This window comes from Pezoporus wallicus, unplaced genomic scaffold, assembly GCF_028554395.1.
Source record: "Pezoporus wallicus isolate ANWC-B61680 ecotype Strahan unplaced genomic scaffold, APGP_CSIRO_Pwel_v1 scaffold_2584, whole genome shotgun sequence".
Taxonomy (NCBI): Eukaryota; Metazoa; Chordata; class Aves; order Psittaciformes; family Psittacidae; genus Pezoporus; species Pezoporus wallicus.
Genome location: NW_026642851.1, coordinates 12352507 through 12370420, shown reverse-complemented (window position 1 = coordinate 12370420; position 17914 = coordinate 12352507).

The window sequence follows — 17914 nt, the reverse complement described above, 5'->3', positions numbered from 1 at the left end:
TCCCTGTTTGTAGCTAGTAATCTGTGACGATTGTAGCAGGACTGTTTTCTAGGCTGGGAGGGTGAAAATGCCAGCTAGAGGAGAGCAGTGTATTTAGATGAGGAGTTCGGTTTATCTGCTGAATACATTGCTGATATGATCATTTGTATTTGACTCAGTCAGCATTCATTTAATACACATGTATTAACAAATACTCATTAAAGTCAGATACATGCTGGCTACTGTCTAATAGACCAAAAACTTCAGGCTACTCACATCACTACCCGATGTATGCAGTATTTAGGCATATATATATTATATAATATATATTCAGGCATATACATATATAGGAAAAAAACACCATATGTATTTACACATATGTGTGTGAATGTATGCATATATATATGTATGTATGTTTGGATTTCTTATTCCCCAAGACACTTAACGTTCTGCTGATCCTTTGATACAGAGGCAGCCTTGTGGATGCTTTCCAGCTGAAATGACCTAATTCAGTTTACGCTGTGAGTGTGGGGTTAGGCAGGGCTGTTCTGTGCCGTGCGTACAGCCCAAACCCGCACAGCCTGAGGTCAGTGGCAGCCCCACCAGTGCCTGGGAGGCTGCAGCCAGAGTTCATCCCTCTCCAAAGAGCAGAGCAGCTGCAAGTGAGCATCCCTCTGGCCAGAGGGCAAGGAGCAGCTACTCTGCCCCAGGAGGGCATTAGCTGCATAAACCAGCTCTGTGTGTATCAGGCCTGGTGCCAAGTGTCAGACAAGCTCATGGTTTATTTAATACAGCTGCTTCTTAAGCAGAGCCTGAGCCTGTGCTGTGGGCTCCTTGCTGTGAACTTGCTGCCCACTTCATGGAGCGCAGTGAACATTTGTTAAGGAGTACACAGCACCCTGAAAATGCAGAGTGTCATCCTTTTGATGCATCAAAAGGAGCATGGCCAGCAGATTGAGGGAGGGGATTCTCTTCTACTCTGCTCTCATGAGACCCCACCTGGAGTACTGCATTCAGCTCTGGGACCCCCAATACAAGAAGGACGTGGACCTGCTTGAGGGAGTACAGAGGAAGGCCATGAAGATTATTAGAGGTTTGGATTATGAGAGAGTCGGTCTTTTTCAGCCTTGAGAAGAGAAGGCTTAGGGGAGACCTTATAACAGTCTTCCAGTATCTAAAGGGGGGCCTACAGAAAATCTGGAGAGGGACTTTTTACAGAGGCATGTAGTGATAGGAAAAGGAGAATGGCTTTAAACTGAAAGAGAATAGATTTAGATTAGATATTCATAAGAAATTCTTTACTATGAGGGTGGTGAGGCACTGGAACAGGTTGCCCAGAGAAGCTATAGCTGCTCTGTCCATGGCAGTGTTTGAGGCCAGGCTCATGGGGGTTTGAGCAATCTGGTCTAGTGGGAGGTGTCCCTGCCCATGTCAGGGGGGTTGGAGCTGGATGATCTTTAAGGTCTCTTCAAACCCAAATTATTCTGTGATTCTAACAGTGTGGCTGGTCATACGGCATTGCTCACAGCAGCAATGCACTGGCTGCTCATGCCATCAGAGTGAGGGGGCAGCCAGGAGTTCAGGCACCTTGCTGTCAGATAACATCAGTGGGTGCTGCCACTTCTGCACCAGGGCAGCTGCTTGCTGTCATCTCACTTTCTGCACAAGTATCCCCAGAGCATCAGTAAAGTGCAAGATCTTGTCCTGTACTCAGATTTACTTGGAAAAATATATGTCACTTCATATTGGCTCACTCTGCAATGCAACTAATACTTTTCAAACAGCTGCAGGTCTCTCTTATCCTCTGAAATATTCTTGTGGGGGAGTGACATGGAATATTTTCTCCTCAAATATTATTTTCATTTTATGTGTGTACTAATGCATGTGCAATACTGTCACTGAGATTACCCCAGACTGTCACAAGTTGGAGACTATGTACCATTTGTTTCTACAATGGCACTTCTTACTGCTAGTATTTTAAACTATTTTTTAAAGATGAAAAGCAGAAACAAATATTGGAAAAGTCTTTCTTGAGACAGGAAAAGCAGCTTCTAAGGGAAAACCATTCTTATTGCTCTTAGTTTATGAAAGACTTAAAGGAGGTCAGACTTCTTTCCTGTGTAAAGGAATGGGGGTAACAGAATGATTTTCTGAAAGACTCACAGTATGTTACCTGCAGAGGTAGAATATAAATTATTAATTAAGCATTAAATAATTAATGTTAACAACTAAGGGGTTGATGGAGGGAAGGGGGTGGTAGGGCTATGTTCAGACTAAAGCACCTTGCTGTTACTCTGCCTCTTAAACTGCCCTGAAACAGATTTATACAACATCTTGCCTCTGCCTGTACAGCCTGTTCAGCTGCACTAGCTGAGCTGTGCCCTGGCCCTTCCTCTGTCCCCTTGCAAGGGGAGCAGGCCTTCGCCCACAGAAAAAGGAATACTAAAAGGAAAACAACACAACTCCCAAACCTCTGAAGAGGGTACTGTGCTTTGAAGGGAGCCAGCCTGTTCACTCGCTCCCCAGTGACTAATAGCTTTGGTGGCTGTGAGCAGCATCCCTGGCATGAACCTGAAGCAGGATATTGGTGGATGCCATGGGCAGCTGTGGACATGTTTAGACTAAATGGGAGGTTTGGGTCTCAAATAGCAAGGCTGTGGCACACATCACCATTCCTGCAGCAAAACAGGCATGTACCAGATTCAACAAGTACCAGGTACTCGACAGGAATGTTGTGTTTGCTTTGCAGGCACTTCTTGAGTGCTCCTTGCTGTTGCTGACAGTGACCAAAGCATCAAGAGGCCCATAACCTTAGTTGCCTGATGGCTGGGTAACTCCTGAGGTGTGTGAGGCAGTGTTCAGCATGAAGGAGCCTGTGACAGTGGGGTGCTGCCAGGAGCAGTGACTCAGAGCAGAGTGCTGACCTCCCGAAGACATCTGGCCATCACTGAGCTGCTGCATGCGGATGTGTACCAGCTGCCATGCTCCTTCCTGAAGGAGCCTCTGCTGCCGCTCCTCTTTGAAAGTGATGAAATTAGCTGGTTGGAAGGACTATTATTCATAGTCATATTTCACTAGGTAAGCCTCCAAGGTGAGTGTTATGCCAGGGAAGGTGCAAGGTTAACCAGTCAGGGTGCTGAAATCTGCTCTTCTTACCTGACAAAAGCATGTCTGAATTTCACTCTCGCACTGTGACACAGGGATGTACTTCCAGCTGGCCCTCAGCCTTTTGTTGCAACCACCTGCCTAAGATTCATTGCAATTTTATACTTCTTGAATGACTGTCTTTAATAGATCTTTGATGTGTTCCTACTAACCCTGTGTGTGTGTGAACAGAAGGAAGCACAGAAGCACCTGTCAGGACAACAGTAATTAGTTGCAACTTCCGAACTGAAACACACAATTAGTACTGTGTCATATACCAAGTATCAGTCATGCAATGAGAGGGTTGTGACGGTAATTAGGAATTCCAGAGTTTTAGGGCAATTGCTGTGCCAGAAATCCTGCTCTGCTTGTACAAACTGTCCTGGGCAGTTGTGGTTTAAACCCAGATGGTAACTCAACAACACACAGCTATCCACTCACACTCCTCCTTCCCCCCCCCCCCCCCCCCCCCCCAGGAGGAGTGGGGAGGAGAATTAAAAGAATGTAAACCCCACAGGTTTAGATAAGAGCAGTTTAATAACTAAAGTACAGTATACTACTACTACTACTAATAATGGAAATAACAATGAGCGAGCAACACAAGGGGAAAGGGAGAAAAACAATAAACACAAGTGATGCACAATAAAATTACTCACAACCTGCTGACCGATACCCAGCCTAACCTAAGCAGCCATCTGCCCTTCTGGATGACTCCCCTCAGTTTATATACTGGGCATGGTGATCTGTGGTATGGAATACCCCTTTGGCTAGTTTGGGTCAGCTGTCCTGTCTCTTCTTCCTCTCAGCTTCTTGTGCCCCTGCTCATTGGCAGAGCATGAGACTGAAAAGTCCTTGATCAGGATAAGCATTACTGAGCAACAATGAAAACATCAGTGTGTTATCAGTGTTGTTCTCAGACCGAAGCCAAAACACAGCACTGCACCAGCTAATAGGAAGGAAATTATCCCAGCCCAAACCAGGATAGCAGTATTAATTCATTTTGTAGCATCAAGCAGAGGGTCTGTTTGCATCTCACAGTAACTATTGCAACCCTGCCTTCAAAGAGATGGTAGTTCCTCTGTAACATGTCTCTAGGTGATAAAGTAACCCTGACCCCAGCTGAAAAACAGTTCTCTCCCTGCAAAAAAAAACCAACAAAACAGTGAACAGTGAAGGTCTTCCTGCTTATCTTTCTTTCCTTAAAGTCTTTACAAACTCCAAGAGCTCCCATCCTCCCTCATGAGTTTCTTGCATTCCACAGAGAGTGAGGAGTGGACATGCAAGAGGCAGACCCATCAAAGAGCAGTGACACAGTGATGGCAGTGCCAGTGCAACACTTCCCTCCACCACAGATTCCATTAGCTTATGTGAGTATTGCTCATACAAGACTGATAGTGACTGTTTCTCTCTGATGGCACTTGGGAAAGGACCTCCTCACCCATCCTACAAACACAGAGCATGGCGCACGGAGAGCACCACTAGTCTTGTGCTCTGCGGGAGGGACTTGAAGCCTGAGAGCTTCACAAAATCATGTTTTCCTGCTCTTGGATGCAAACATGCCAGTTTTACAATTGCCAGCAGCCCTTGCCTGCTGCCTACCAGTTTGGGGAACAGATCTCGGACTTGCCCATGCCATCGGAGATGTGTGAACAAAAGGATCTGTGCCTGGCTTGGTGCCTGTGGCTCAACAATACATTCCACTGAAACCATCAGATTATGCAGTTTGTCTGTGGGTATCCAAAATACCTGTCAGAGATCTGAGACACGTTTGCAATGACTAAGGTCATGAGTCACTTCTCATGAACATTTGACATTGCAAAAGACATCTGGAAGGACAGCCCTTCCTGTCTGATGCCACTATGTTTGTTCTCTCCAGTATCACTGAGGCACTGCCAGATGTGTTTGGTTTGGGGACCCAACTTGGGATTTTCCAGTGTTTGGGTTTTCTCAGTCATGGTGAACATTGGGGCATTTTCATGGTCACCTCCAAAAGGGAAAGGATGGACTAACTGCCTACTGAACAACACAGGGACAAACTCAGCTGAGGCTAAAATTTAAGTCACACTGTTTTTAATGTGCTAAGGCACTTAGTTAATAAAAGAGGGAGCTTAGTGACTGTGCAGACAGCTCAGCACCCTGTGCCGGTCAGAGGGAGGAGAGAGAAGGGAACACTGAGCTCCCAGTTTCCTCATTAGCAACACTCCTGCTCTTTCTTTTTGAATTCCAAGAAAGCTAACTTGGTTTTTCTCACCAAATGCCTCCCACCTCTATACCCCAAACTCTTCATGGTCTGTTTCTGTTTTTCTAAAGCATTTTGAACTAATGCTGCTTTCAGACCTGTCCCCAAGCCCTACTGGTACCATACTGGATCAGCTTTTTTAACCTTTCACCTTTTAATGGTCCTCTTACAATATCTACTGCTTCCACTTTGAATAATGGGAGATTCATTCTGCATCTTTTCTGCCTAGTAGTTGTTATTAAATCTCTGAATCCTGATGCAGTATTATCAAGCAACTTCTACCAGCTGCTAGAATGGTAGGGCTGTATCCACAGACCACTGATTTCTTTCATTTTGTGAAAGCCATACAGGACTTAAGAAGGACCAGGTACTATTGTCACTGCAGACTTTTCACAGGTCACTAAACCAACCCCTGCACTGCCATTTTTATTCTAAACAGGGAGGCAGCCCCATCCCAGCATTATGAACTAGCTGAGAAAATTAGTGATTATCTTTTCAATCCAGCAGCTGAACTGAAATGTTAATAAAAGAAACAAAAATCAAAGGAGTGGGCAATAGGTGAATTTTGCTGGTGTTTCTTTTAGATTGAAAAAGCTTTGTCCACATAAACCATTCCATCTGACCCACAGCAAAATGTTTTGTTTTTTTTTTCCTTGCATTTATAAGAACAAAAATAAGGAGTGGGTCTATACACGGATCTGTTCCTACACATCCAAATTTATCTTTTACCAATAATACCTCACATAGCAGGTAGAAAAGATGGCAATATAAAAGAAACTTAAACCTACATCTGCCATTTAAGATCAGTGGAGACTTCCCAGGAGTGGGCTGGCCCAGGGGCATTGGGGCAGATACATATGCCAATCTATATTGGCCAAATGCCTTGGGAGAGACAGTTGTTCCTCCAGCTCTTCTCCCCTCCATGAGGAAACCCAGAAAATCATGTGAATAAAAGCCTTTGTGAGGATAAAGGAGAGAGGATCATGGAGAGAAGCTGGAGAGGAGGATGCCAGCCAAGCCCTCCCTCAGAAAGCAGCTGTGCCCCCATTGTGCTGGCTGAATGACAAGGCTCTGTAAGGCTTGTCGTGCTGACCCAAAATGTTGTGGCTGTGTCTAATTGACCAATAAATCATGTCTTGTTTGGGGATGACTTCCTGAACAGTGGGGTAATCACTGCTCCTTGGCTAAACGCTTCTTAATGGGTGAGGTTTCTTTTGGAGTAGATATGAGTCCCTGATGCCTAGAGGTGAGTGGTTTTCAGTGGTGCAAACTGGAAGAGCGGGTTTAAGAGCTAGGTCCCCTCTGCAGTGGGGAGAATGGTCACTAACAATTAATCATGGATTTGTTTGGTTGTGTTTTTTTTTCCTAGAAATAACTATCTGGGTTATATTTATGAACAGTTTTAAGATGACTGGATTACTTTTAGAGGATAATTTGCAATTTCCTTCTGAGAAACTGCTGAGATCTACCTGTTAATTACTACTAGCAGCTCTGAGGATCCTTCTGGCAGGTGGAGAATGCATAGAAGAGACAGAAGTGAGACAAAACATTTTCCAAGCAAAGATATAATTAGGGATTAGAAAGACTGATCCTACTGCATCGTATAATTAGGAGATTATGGCATGGCATTGGCCTGGATTAGTCTTGATAGAAAAACTCTACCCTGCTATATAAAACCTTACAATTTTTGAAATGGAAGCCTGTAAAAAAACAGGTCTTCACTGTCTTAAACCCTTGTCCTGCAGCAGCCTCACACTGCTGAGTCTTGCATATTGAGGAGTGAATGGAAACTTGTGTGGTCTCCTGGGTTAGAGGTACGGAAACATATGACAGGTGATGACCAGCATTTCCGCTCATGAAAGCTGGTCTCATTTCAGCCTCCTCTGGTTTACCCAGACCTCCCAGCCAAGCCTTTCTCTGCACCCTCCTGGGTGTAAGGAGCATGGGGCAGTGGGCTTGAGGACATCCTGCTCTGGCTTCTGGTCAGGGTCCTGCTGGGAACTCCCTTAGGGTTTGGGAAGAGGCTTGAAGAGCACCCACCATCCACCCAGCCCTGGGCATCACGTGTGAAGAGAGAACCATTCCCTGATGTGGTAAGGGTGGCCAGGGAAGGCACCCTGTAGGTCAGTGCGCAGGGAGAGAGAGAGAGAAACCCTCCTGTCACAGAGTTCTGCATCAGCCAAGCCAGCCCCTAAATCAAATGAAGACAAATATAACTGTGAGAATCAGCTGCACTGATTACATTCCCTTACCTCCTACCCTAAAGCAGTCCTAAAATCAATAACTAAAAAAAAAACAACAAGCAAACCACCAGCAGGATAAGCTTGGTGTGCTCTTGGCACATTACTTGCTTAATTCTCGCTAAAAGCCAATAAAACACTCCAGTGAAGCATCCCCCAAATCAAGCAGTATGACCAACACTGACATTCAACTGCAATATTTTCTGTGTTCCTAAAGCCATAGATTCCTTGAAGAGGACAGTGAGGAAGTGTAGTGCCCTCCCACAGCTCTAGCACTTTGCCGTGAGTTTCTTTGTCACACACTATGGTTGCAGCAGCAAGGCTGCTCACTTCCCACAGCATCTTCTTCTCTCCCTGTACCACTTTTTTCTTTTATCTAGTATCAATTCTCCAGCACAGAAGCCATATTTTTAATGTGTTAGATCTATTACTTGTTCACAGCAGTATAGATTGTGAATGTGAGCAAATCTGAGTACTACATTTTCCTCATTATATACTCCCCAGCACACAGCTGGATAATTAGATCATCATAATAAGAAATTTATTATTAACAAGATTAAATTTAATTAACAAGAATGGATCTGTGGAGGAAATGCATGTGACAAAAGCCCGGTGTGAGAAGGCCCTGCAGCCTCCACAGATCCTTTTCCTGTTTCTCTTTCTGCTGCTCAAAATTCAATGTTGAAACATCAGTTTCAACAGCCTTCACATGTCAATGCCACATAACAAGGGAAGATCTTGACCAAATCAAAGGCTTCTTTTACCTTGGGGAGCACTGATTTTAACAAGGTCATTTGTCTTTCCCTTTCCGTTCAATCACAGAATGAAAAATTGCAGAATTTACAGAAAATAGTCATCAGCACATCATCTTGTCAGACAATTTGTCTGGAGACAAATAACTGTCAGGTTTTCTCAGCCTAAGAAGTTAATCTGAGCACTGTCTGTGGTCTAGTAATTTTGCTAAACTTCCTAGTGCTCACACCAAGCCAAATGTTCAGATTACTAAAATGAAAATATTTAAACATGCGATTTTAATTAAAAAATGTCCCAGAACAAGTGTTTGGATTCTCAGATACACCCTCCTTTAGGGTGTTATTTGGAATTGTTTTACAATTATGTCTGTAATATGAACTAAATCTTTGTGATACACCATAGGCTTGTCTAGTAAATGTAACTGTCTCCCCTCTACATTGTATTTTCCTTGGTCAAGATTATTACCCCCCTTGAGTACCTTACTTAGCCTTTTGCTATCTGACAAGCCAACTAAAAAGTTATTTGAAGCTGTAAATAAAGAAGTAGAATATTTAGAACTATAAAAAGTAATCTGAATACTTCTATAAAAGCACCCATCTGGGGAACGTTAAATGACTGCAATGTATAATCAGGAATAAAAAGTACCACAGCAAACTGGAACTGTCATTTCATCTCCCATTAAAAGATTAATTATTTTTCCTTTGGCAGTGATAGCAGTTGAGCTTAAACATAATGACACATGATACAAAAGCATCAAAGCTTCTTTTATAAGAGCATATTGATAGTCATCTGCCTGGGATCCTACAAAGTACCATAGGAGTTTTTTCCCCCACATTTGATCCAGCAGGACTGTTAAGTAGTTCGTCAGAGGCTGCAGAAAGGCTCAGGAGTTCCTGAAATCAGAGTGAATCCCTATTTCCAGAGTGGGTTTTGTTTTTCAAGATGCTGAAGGTCTTACTGCTCCTAAAACATCTGCTTGCTTAAGGGATTTTTAAATGTGAGCCTCCTCACTTGTGTTTGGGATTCATTAACCCTTGGGAGAAGAAAGTCTTCCTGCATATCTAATACAATGACCTGAAAACATCTGTATGTAAAAGGAAGCCTACCAATGGCATGACAGCATAGTTCTATGCAATAATCCTGTTGCTGCTGCATGGTGGCTGGTTTTGGGGGTCCCCCAATGCCTCCAAAGATGCAACTTGAGCTGCAGCGAGCCCCAGTGCACAGCTCAGCCACCTAGTTTAAGGGGCCTGATGACTTCCAGGAACTGGGATGAGTTTCCTGGGCAGTCCAGCCTGATTTTCCAGCAGATGGCAATAACCCATAATGGGAGAGCAGGAGCAGCCCTGCCAAATCCCGGTCGACTGTGAGAGGGGAAAAGCAGGGAAGAGAAAGCAAGCCAATAAATAATAGATTACTAAAATCTAGCCAGCTAGAAAGTGCATACACAGGAGAGGGGAAGAGTGCATAATTCATCTATAATTGCTTGAGGAGGGGATTTAAAATAGAGAGATGGGTTGCACATTCCTTTTGTTTCTTTTTTTTTCAGGTTTCCGGTGGTGGAAATGTGTTTTTATTCACCCATCTTGGACTTAGGGCTCAAAGGTGACCCAGCTACCCTCCTGCCATGTCAGGTGACACTGCTGGTCACACACAGGGTGCCAAGGCATATCTGAAGCATGACCTAAAAATGACTGTTGTCTGTAATACTGCAGGCAAAAAGTGGTGAGCATAGAGCATGCATCTTAAAAAGACAGGGACAAAATCCTGATACTATCTTGTTGATGGCTATTTGATAGCTTCTGAAAATACTTATGAGGAATTTTTATCTTGTGATTCACCATGAATCATCCTGCTCACTTTTCAAACCATCAAAATTATGTGAAGTTTGATTTTGTCACAGCAAATGGAAACCATTTAGCTTTCTTGTGCTTCTCCGGAATAAATGAGGGAACAAGAGAGAACAACACAGGTTGGCTAACCTGGAGTCTATAAAGGATATTTCCTTGGGAATTTAGCAGGTTTGTGCCTAGAAGTGATGACTTTGTGCAATAAACTTACTTGCATTTGTCAGTTTCAAACATCTCAAAAACTGGTGTTACAGAAAGCAACACACAGACCCATGCTCTGAGCTCACAGTTCTGCTTGTGCCAACATCCCGTCCCTGAAAGTCAAAACCATCAAGCTCTTCTGGAGGAATAGCAAATGCGACTACCTGCCCTGGTTTCCTATTCACTGGGGGGGAAGTACAAAAGGCTGGCCCATGCTGTAAAACTTGATTGTTTATAACTGCTGCTGTTCACCGCTACCTGCGTAAAGCTCCTTTTGTTTTCTCGTCTTGCTATGCTCTTGGCCTGAGTGAAAGACTTTGGCAACAATTTCCATGTTCCAATTTGTGTGAAAATCTTTCTCAGTTTCTACTCTGTAACATTTCAGTATCACTGAATGTTCCCTTCTTTTTTCTTTTCTTTTTATAAAAGAAACTTCAGAAACTGTTAATCTACTTTCTCCTTGCTGGGATGTTATATTTCTCTTACAGTGTTTCCTTGTGCTAGTCTCTTCCAAAGATAATTCATTTTCAACGTGATAAAAAAAGGCATAATAAAGTGGAAAGAATGGGTAATGACCACTCATGCAGAAAAATACTGAGAGAAGTCAATTCTTTCATTTTGATGTCTCCCTTGCCCTTTTCCAAGAAGGAAACTAGAAGGGACGAGGAAGGTAACTGTTCTGGATGGGTATTTGATTGCGATTCTAATAATACTGTAATTGCAAGAGCAACAGTGGAAGGCTTTATATATTAGAAACTTGTAACTGTTTATTATTTACCTGCCACTGTATCAGCAGACCTGTTCTAACTTCTGCTGGCAAGACAGCTTCTCAGCCTCCACCACAATCTGTTTCATGCCTATTTTTGAATTATGATACGTTCAGCACCTAATGAGACATTCAGTTTGTGGCTTGCATGGAGTACGTGGTTCAGATCACCAGCTTTGTGTTTATTTTACTGTTCTGCCATGACAAAGCTGATGCAGGGAGGTGAATGCCAGCATTATCATTCAGTGCCAGATGGACTAGCACAGAAAACTGCAATTTCAGAGACCTGCTCAGAAGTAATTGTCATGTGCTTTATTTTCTGACCAAGAGACAAGATGCCTACAGAAACTGTGTTTCTTTTAGTGATAACTTGTGGTTATTGATGCACTAAACAATTTCCATCAACCAAGAGTAGGAATGGATGATGTATTTTCCAGTAAATAGTAAATTCACTGGAAAAAACAAATACAGTCTCATTCATTCAAAAACTTCATAGGTTTGATCTGAATTCGTTTGAACGATGCTGCCTAGGGAGAGCAAAGGAAGAGTGATGTCACTGTATTCCCATCACGGAGCTGGGGGAAGGAGCTGTCTCTCTTTGAACATTCACTCTCAGCATGAAAAACGCAGGTTCAGTGTCTGCTTGAGGGGATTTAAGCCCCCTCCACCACTTTTTTCTTAGTTCTTCATTGCTAACTGCCATGCCATTGAATATTCTGGGGTGCCTACAATCCTGTTGCTGCTGTTCCATTTAGCATTAATAATTAAATCTGGACTGAGCTTCAGATATCTTCCATCTTGAGGAGCGCTCCAGGCTGAGAAACATTCACGTCCTTTGTTGAAATGACTGCTCATATATTTTCCACACATTAAGACTGTGCCAGGCAGAAGGACTGAAAGTGGCCCACTTTAGAGTGACTGTCTCATGGTAAGGATGCTAGTCTAGAAGGGATGGTAAACATGACTTTAAATCCAGTTTCTGCTTCATTTGCACTAAACTACAAGCTCTTTGTTTTACTCTAAAAACTAGCACATTTAAATTTGTTTTGACCCAAGTCAGGCCCTGGTTTTAATTCCTCCTCCCCCCTTTGCTTTTTTGTCTCAGCAGGAAGCTTGAGAACTCTCACTCCCCTTTCATTAGCTGCAAATATAATGATAACAGAACTCTGAGCCAATGAACACCTCTCACTTGGCTTTGGAGTTTATTCATCCCTAAGGTATAGCTATTATTTTGTAATTGGAAGCACCTTCTAGGTATTCTTTTATCAGTAGTATAAATAGATACTTACAGCTCTGCTACTATTTCCTTGTGAAGCTGCCTTAGCATTAACAGCTTTTATCTTGGCTCAGCTGTTTGCAGGAGCTCTGGGGCCCCTCCCTTGCAGGACATAGTTTCATCCTGACCGAAACCAGCATCCTACACAGTGTTCACTTTGTCTCTAGAGCTGACAGGTGCTGCACCATTTTTCTTCCCACTCTGCAGGAAGAGATCATGATCTCAATTATGTAAAACAGTGGATGGATCATACATATCATGTACTGCTAAAGCCATGACCTAGTATGTACAAGGCTTCTAGACTTTACAATTACAAAATGAGCTAATTAGAACTGGCTAATATATCCATGGCTTTATTTCACAAGCTTCAAAAGAGACTTTCCCCCTTTCAAAAATCTTTGTATTTGTCATCAATATTTTCATTAAAATGCTTCGCATTTATTAAATTGAAACCTGACTTTCCAAATGGAGTCTGTGAGTACATGAATCAATGATTTTGATGAAAATAAGAGAGTCTGGAGATTGGCCTAGTGACAGTGGCACAGGTAAGAAGTTCATCTGAATGCTTTAGGGCGTGCCAGCACAGTGAGTGGCTGAGGTTGCAGGTAAAGGCATTGGACAACAGCTATGGTGAAGAGGTGCAATGCAGAGTCACAGCTAACATCCTCTTTCTTGCCCCCTTTATAGAAAAAGGAGAAATTGTAAAGTCAAGCTGCAATCTACCCTACATGTGCCACAGGATCCTTCACGTCAGATTGGGGTGTAAACCCATGCTGGGCCAGCTAAAACAGTACAAATTTCCATTCTTTCTAATGACACATCACTATCAATATTTAAAAAAACACAAATAACAAAGACCTGGCCAATTGTTTTTGATTAGTTTCTCTCATGGTTTGTTCTCTAGTGAAAAACTTGAGTGACTCCTTCCTGGCTAGAAACAGCTGAGGCAGCAGAATTAACAGCAGCATTGACTGCATTACCTACAACATTATTGCTATGCCAGCCTTAGAGCAAGGAAATACTTCGTAAGGGTTTCTTCTCCTTTTTCAATGGAAGATGATTAGGCAAACAGGAAGAGCAAGGAAAACAGCAGAGAAACTTGCAGGAAAGCAAACATAAGACCAGATGTGGGTTTGAGTTTCTGAAGATATCTTTATTTGAAGAAGGAGCAACAGGATTGGAAAGGGTTTGGTCTCTGAACTCCAGTGACTCCTTGGGGATGGCTATGATATGCTGAAATTACTAAGAACTCTGAGCCAGCACAGTTTCCTTCGTACCAGCCCACTCAGGGACTTGAAATAATGTTTTTGTCAGAAGCAAAGCACAGAACTGAAAGAAAGAAACACAGTATGTCATGGAAATGTCATAAGCTTCTACCTGATTCTTTCTGCAGTAGCTGTTGGCACAGTTTTGTTTTCTCTGTTATGAAGCAGAATTAAATAGAGTTGGTGCAGGGGGTATAATCAACACAGGAACTGAAGTAGGAAGAATAAAAGGTGGCATCTGCACTAGTAAATTAAACATGGTCACAGGCACTAGAACTTGATCATCAATACTGTGAAATTGTTAGAACAGTCCTTCCCATGGTTTTGGGCAGAGGCTAGCTTGCCATCTCCCATGCGTGTCCTGCAATTAGACCTTTCCCAACAGGTAGTCTACATACAAACTCCAGATTTTGAACAGAGCTCTATGGCTGTGGGGCCTTCTGGGCCAGTTGGCCTCACCATCTGAGAACTGCTTGGGCCTGCTTAACTCACTGGTGTAGGCACAGCCACAGAGAATTCAGGGCCCTTCACATTCTTCTTCGACATAAGCAATAAAGTCACATCTTTGCTCTAAATGTATCTTACAGCATCTTGAAAGGAGTTATGATTTTTCCTGATTCTAGTGCTCTCTCTGAAGTCATTCAAAATCTCCACCCTCCTGATGACAAAGAGCTTTTAAAGAAAATAATAATAATAAAAAAAAGCCATTTTGCATCCATTTGGTTTAGCTTCTGTTGGTGTTTCCCCTGACATATTTTCAGAGAGAAACCAAAATCCCTCTTCACCTTTGTTGTGTTCAACTAGAGAACATGGAAATGCTTAGCGACCTCACAAAAGATGGAGCGCACTGTTAAAGTATTTCAAATAGTCTCTTCCATGCTAAATCATAGAAAAGCATTTTTTTTCTTTCCTACTACTGGCTATTCAAGTTCTCATTTCTGTTATGGGTAGAAAGCACCTCCTAATTTCCAACTCATGTATCTTCACAGCTTGAACAGGAAAGCCACCCTGCACATACAGCATTTCCTGCAGCAGCAGTTTGCCCAGTCACACAGACAGCCCTGGATGCTGCAGCTGTGTCTGTCTTAGGAAATAAAACAGGCTATGGCTGTCCTTTGGAACTGGTGAGCTGGCACCATTCATCAGCTAAACTCTTTCACCCTCAGAAACAGAGTAGGTACATCCAAAATGCCTAATTCCCTTTCCACAGTCTCTGGTCTGTGTTATTTCTCAAACTGCTTGGACATGGAAAGATGCAGTTAGACCAAAACCATGCCAGGGAGCATGCTAACAATTGAACATGGTGGGTGGCCTTATTTGTTTACCAGCACAGCTATAGCCTTGGACTGTGATTTGAAAGAATGTTTACTGAGTTGAACATCATAGTTACCAGATGAAATATTTTTCTGTGTCACTGGGATCCATAGAGTGAAATCTCTTCCATCAGGACTGCTCTCCTGCTGTAGCACTTTTCTTCAAGATCAACCCCACGGTGACCAAGCAGCATCTTTAAAAGAAAATACGTTTATGGAACAAAAGATTTCAGAGACAATCTGAAATATAACACATACATGTATATTTTTCTGAGGATAGGTAGGACTAAATTCACTTCAGGCAGCTGAAATTTAAAATTCTAATTATTTTTTTTTCTCTGTGTAAATTATTTTTGAACATGGCAAAAAATTTTGAACATGGCCATTCACCAGTTCCAGTAGCAATGATTTCCACTGTTTAACTACATCAACAGACTCTAGAGTGCAGTTGTTCTGATCACATACAGGCACCTACTTTAGGATGAGACTAATTATTCTCCAGACTTCTTTGACTGTAACAAATACAACCCCACTTATTCTCATGGGAGATTAGACACCTAACTTTGATGTAGATACAGACTGGTAGATATCAAAAACACTTCCCTGGCTTTACAATATGCCTGTTAAGCTGAGATTGAATCCCATCCGGTCTATGGATTTCTGCTGTTCCTCAGAAACAGCATTCAGTATAAACAGGACAGCATCATGGTCACTTTGACCATCCACTGGGAACTTCACTGGATCTTGAGAAGCCTCTGTGGGATTAGCAATGTGCAGTACAAGTTTGAACTTCCAGTTTCAGAGCACCCAGAAGCGAGTGTGCTGCTTGCTGGGCCATGCCAGGACCTTGCACTGGAGCGAGTTCTGAACTTGTGTCATTTGGGGAACCTGAAACTCCCTTGTGTATCTCCTCTAAGTCTGAATTTTGTGCAATAATAAAAAGGACTTCAATACAAATAAAACATTTAACATAAAAGGTTTTATTTCATTGGTTTTGCACAGCTCTGTAATATCTTCATATTTATTTTGATTCAGCTTATCAGTGGTTCATAAACACAATTCCTTCTTTTCATTAGAAAAAAATAACCTACTTAGAAATAAAAGACACTGGTGCAGGACTCTCCTTAATTCTCCAAGGTATAAATGCACATTTACATTGTGCTTTTTGAATATCAATGTCTTTCATTATAGGTTTATCCCAGGAAAGTGATATTACTATTTAAAGGATTGATTGTACCTTCTCTGTATTTTGTTTGTTAGTTCATACTATGGCTAGATCAAGACATGATTAGTGCAGAGCTGACTATGATTTAGCTTAGCCAAAGGTCTTAAGTCAAGGTAGAACAAAGAAATGTTCTCCTTCACCCCATTCTAACGATGCTATGATTCTATGATTGTCTGCTTTAGCAATCCTGTCAGAAATACTTTTCTCTGCTTTTAATTCTGTGCTGTGACTCAGAGGTGTATTTTCATGCTCAACACAGAAGAGACACAGTTTGGAATGCTATGCTTAAGAAGACAAAAGTGATAAACAGTTTAACTACACAGGTAAGTAGTCAGCCTGGTCTTGGCAAGAGCAGAATTAAAGGATCAGTTGGGCCAAAACAAACCTCGCTTTGTTCATTAGTAATGCTGACAATCAGGCAGTTGTAAAAAATGGTTCTTTGCCTGCAGACTGAGACTGATAATACAAACAATAAACACATTTGAATTTTTGTCAGATTCTGTTGGATGATCTCAGGGAGAGATAAATACTGAACACCACCACAGTGACCATGTGGCAAATGAACAGAGAGGAGTAAAAAAGCAGGCCATTCTGGCTAATAGGATTTATAAAAATAATCTGCTGGCAAGATAAAAAAATCTTACAAATTCCTCTCTGCTTTTGTCACAGTAAACCAAATAATCTTCTCAGAACTGTGAATAAAAGTTCCTCCTTAAGGCAGAGAACATTCCTTTGCAGTGCCATGGTGAAAGAAGTTCTCTGAACTTCTGAGAAATCTGGGTTCCTATTTCTCTGTTCTTTATTTTCATTGTTCCCTTGTCAATTGACTTGCCTTATAATGCACAGTTATATAAATAAAGGTGGCTCATCTGTTACTTGAGTCAGGAGATGGGGTGTAAATTGACAAGTTCATGCAAAAAGCCCACAGTATCTGCACTTTTCTGAAAGTGCTTTTGTAGTAGCGAGAAAGAACAGAAAGGAGGAACTGATTGTGTTTAGATGTGTAGGTGGGAAAAGTATTTTAGACAGAGGTGAGAGGCTAGAAGCTGTCAAAAAACTGAGAGTAGGAGCAGATTAGACAGGAGATACGCCAGGTATCAAGGCAAGTTGAACCAATTTATAAAATACACTTGTAAGTAGTATTTGAAGTAAACCAAACATATTTTCTAGAACCAATATTTCAGAACCATTTGCTTAATTAAGTGCATTTCTTTGACTAAGTTTAGGTTTCTCTAGTGCATATCACTACTGAGGTTATATAAGACCAAACTGAGAGACAAAGCCTCTGAAATAATGGAGTGAAAACACAAGGAAACGGCAAAATGAGCAAGGTAGGTATCTGCAGTATCTGCCTGCAAGATGTGAGAGAGCTTTTTGTATTTACCTTCTCAGTCATTTCCGAAAGAAAGAATCAACATAGCTCATAATGAGATTAGACCGTTTGGTAAGGGGGGGGGGGCGGCGGCAAACAGTGAATAAACAACCCAGATTTAATGCCGATCCCGCTTTAACCAGCACATTTCTGTCGGTTACCTAACATCAGTCCTGGTATTATGAGTAACAAGACAGCAATGTCCAAGCCCAGATACACATTTCAAATTAAATTAAAACATGACGTGCATCTAGAATTACTGCAATTGAGGCACAAAAGAAGGGACAGCTG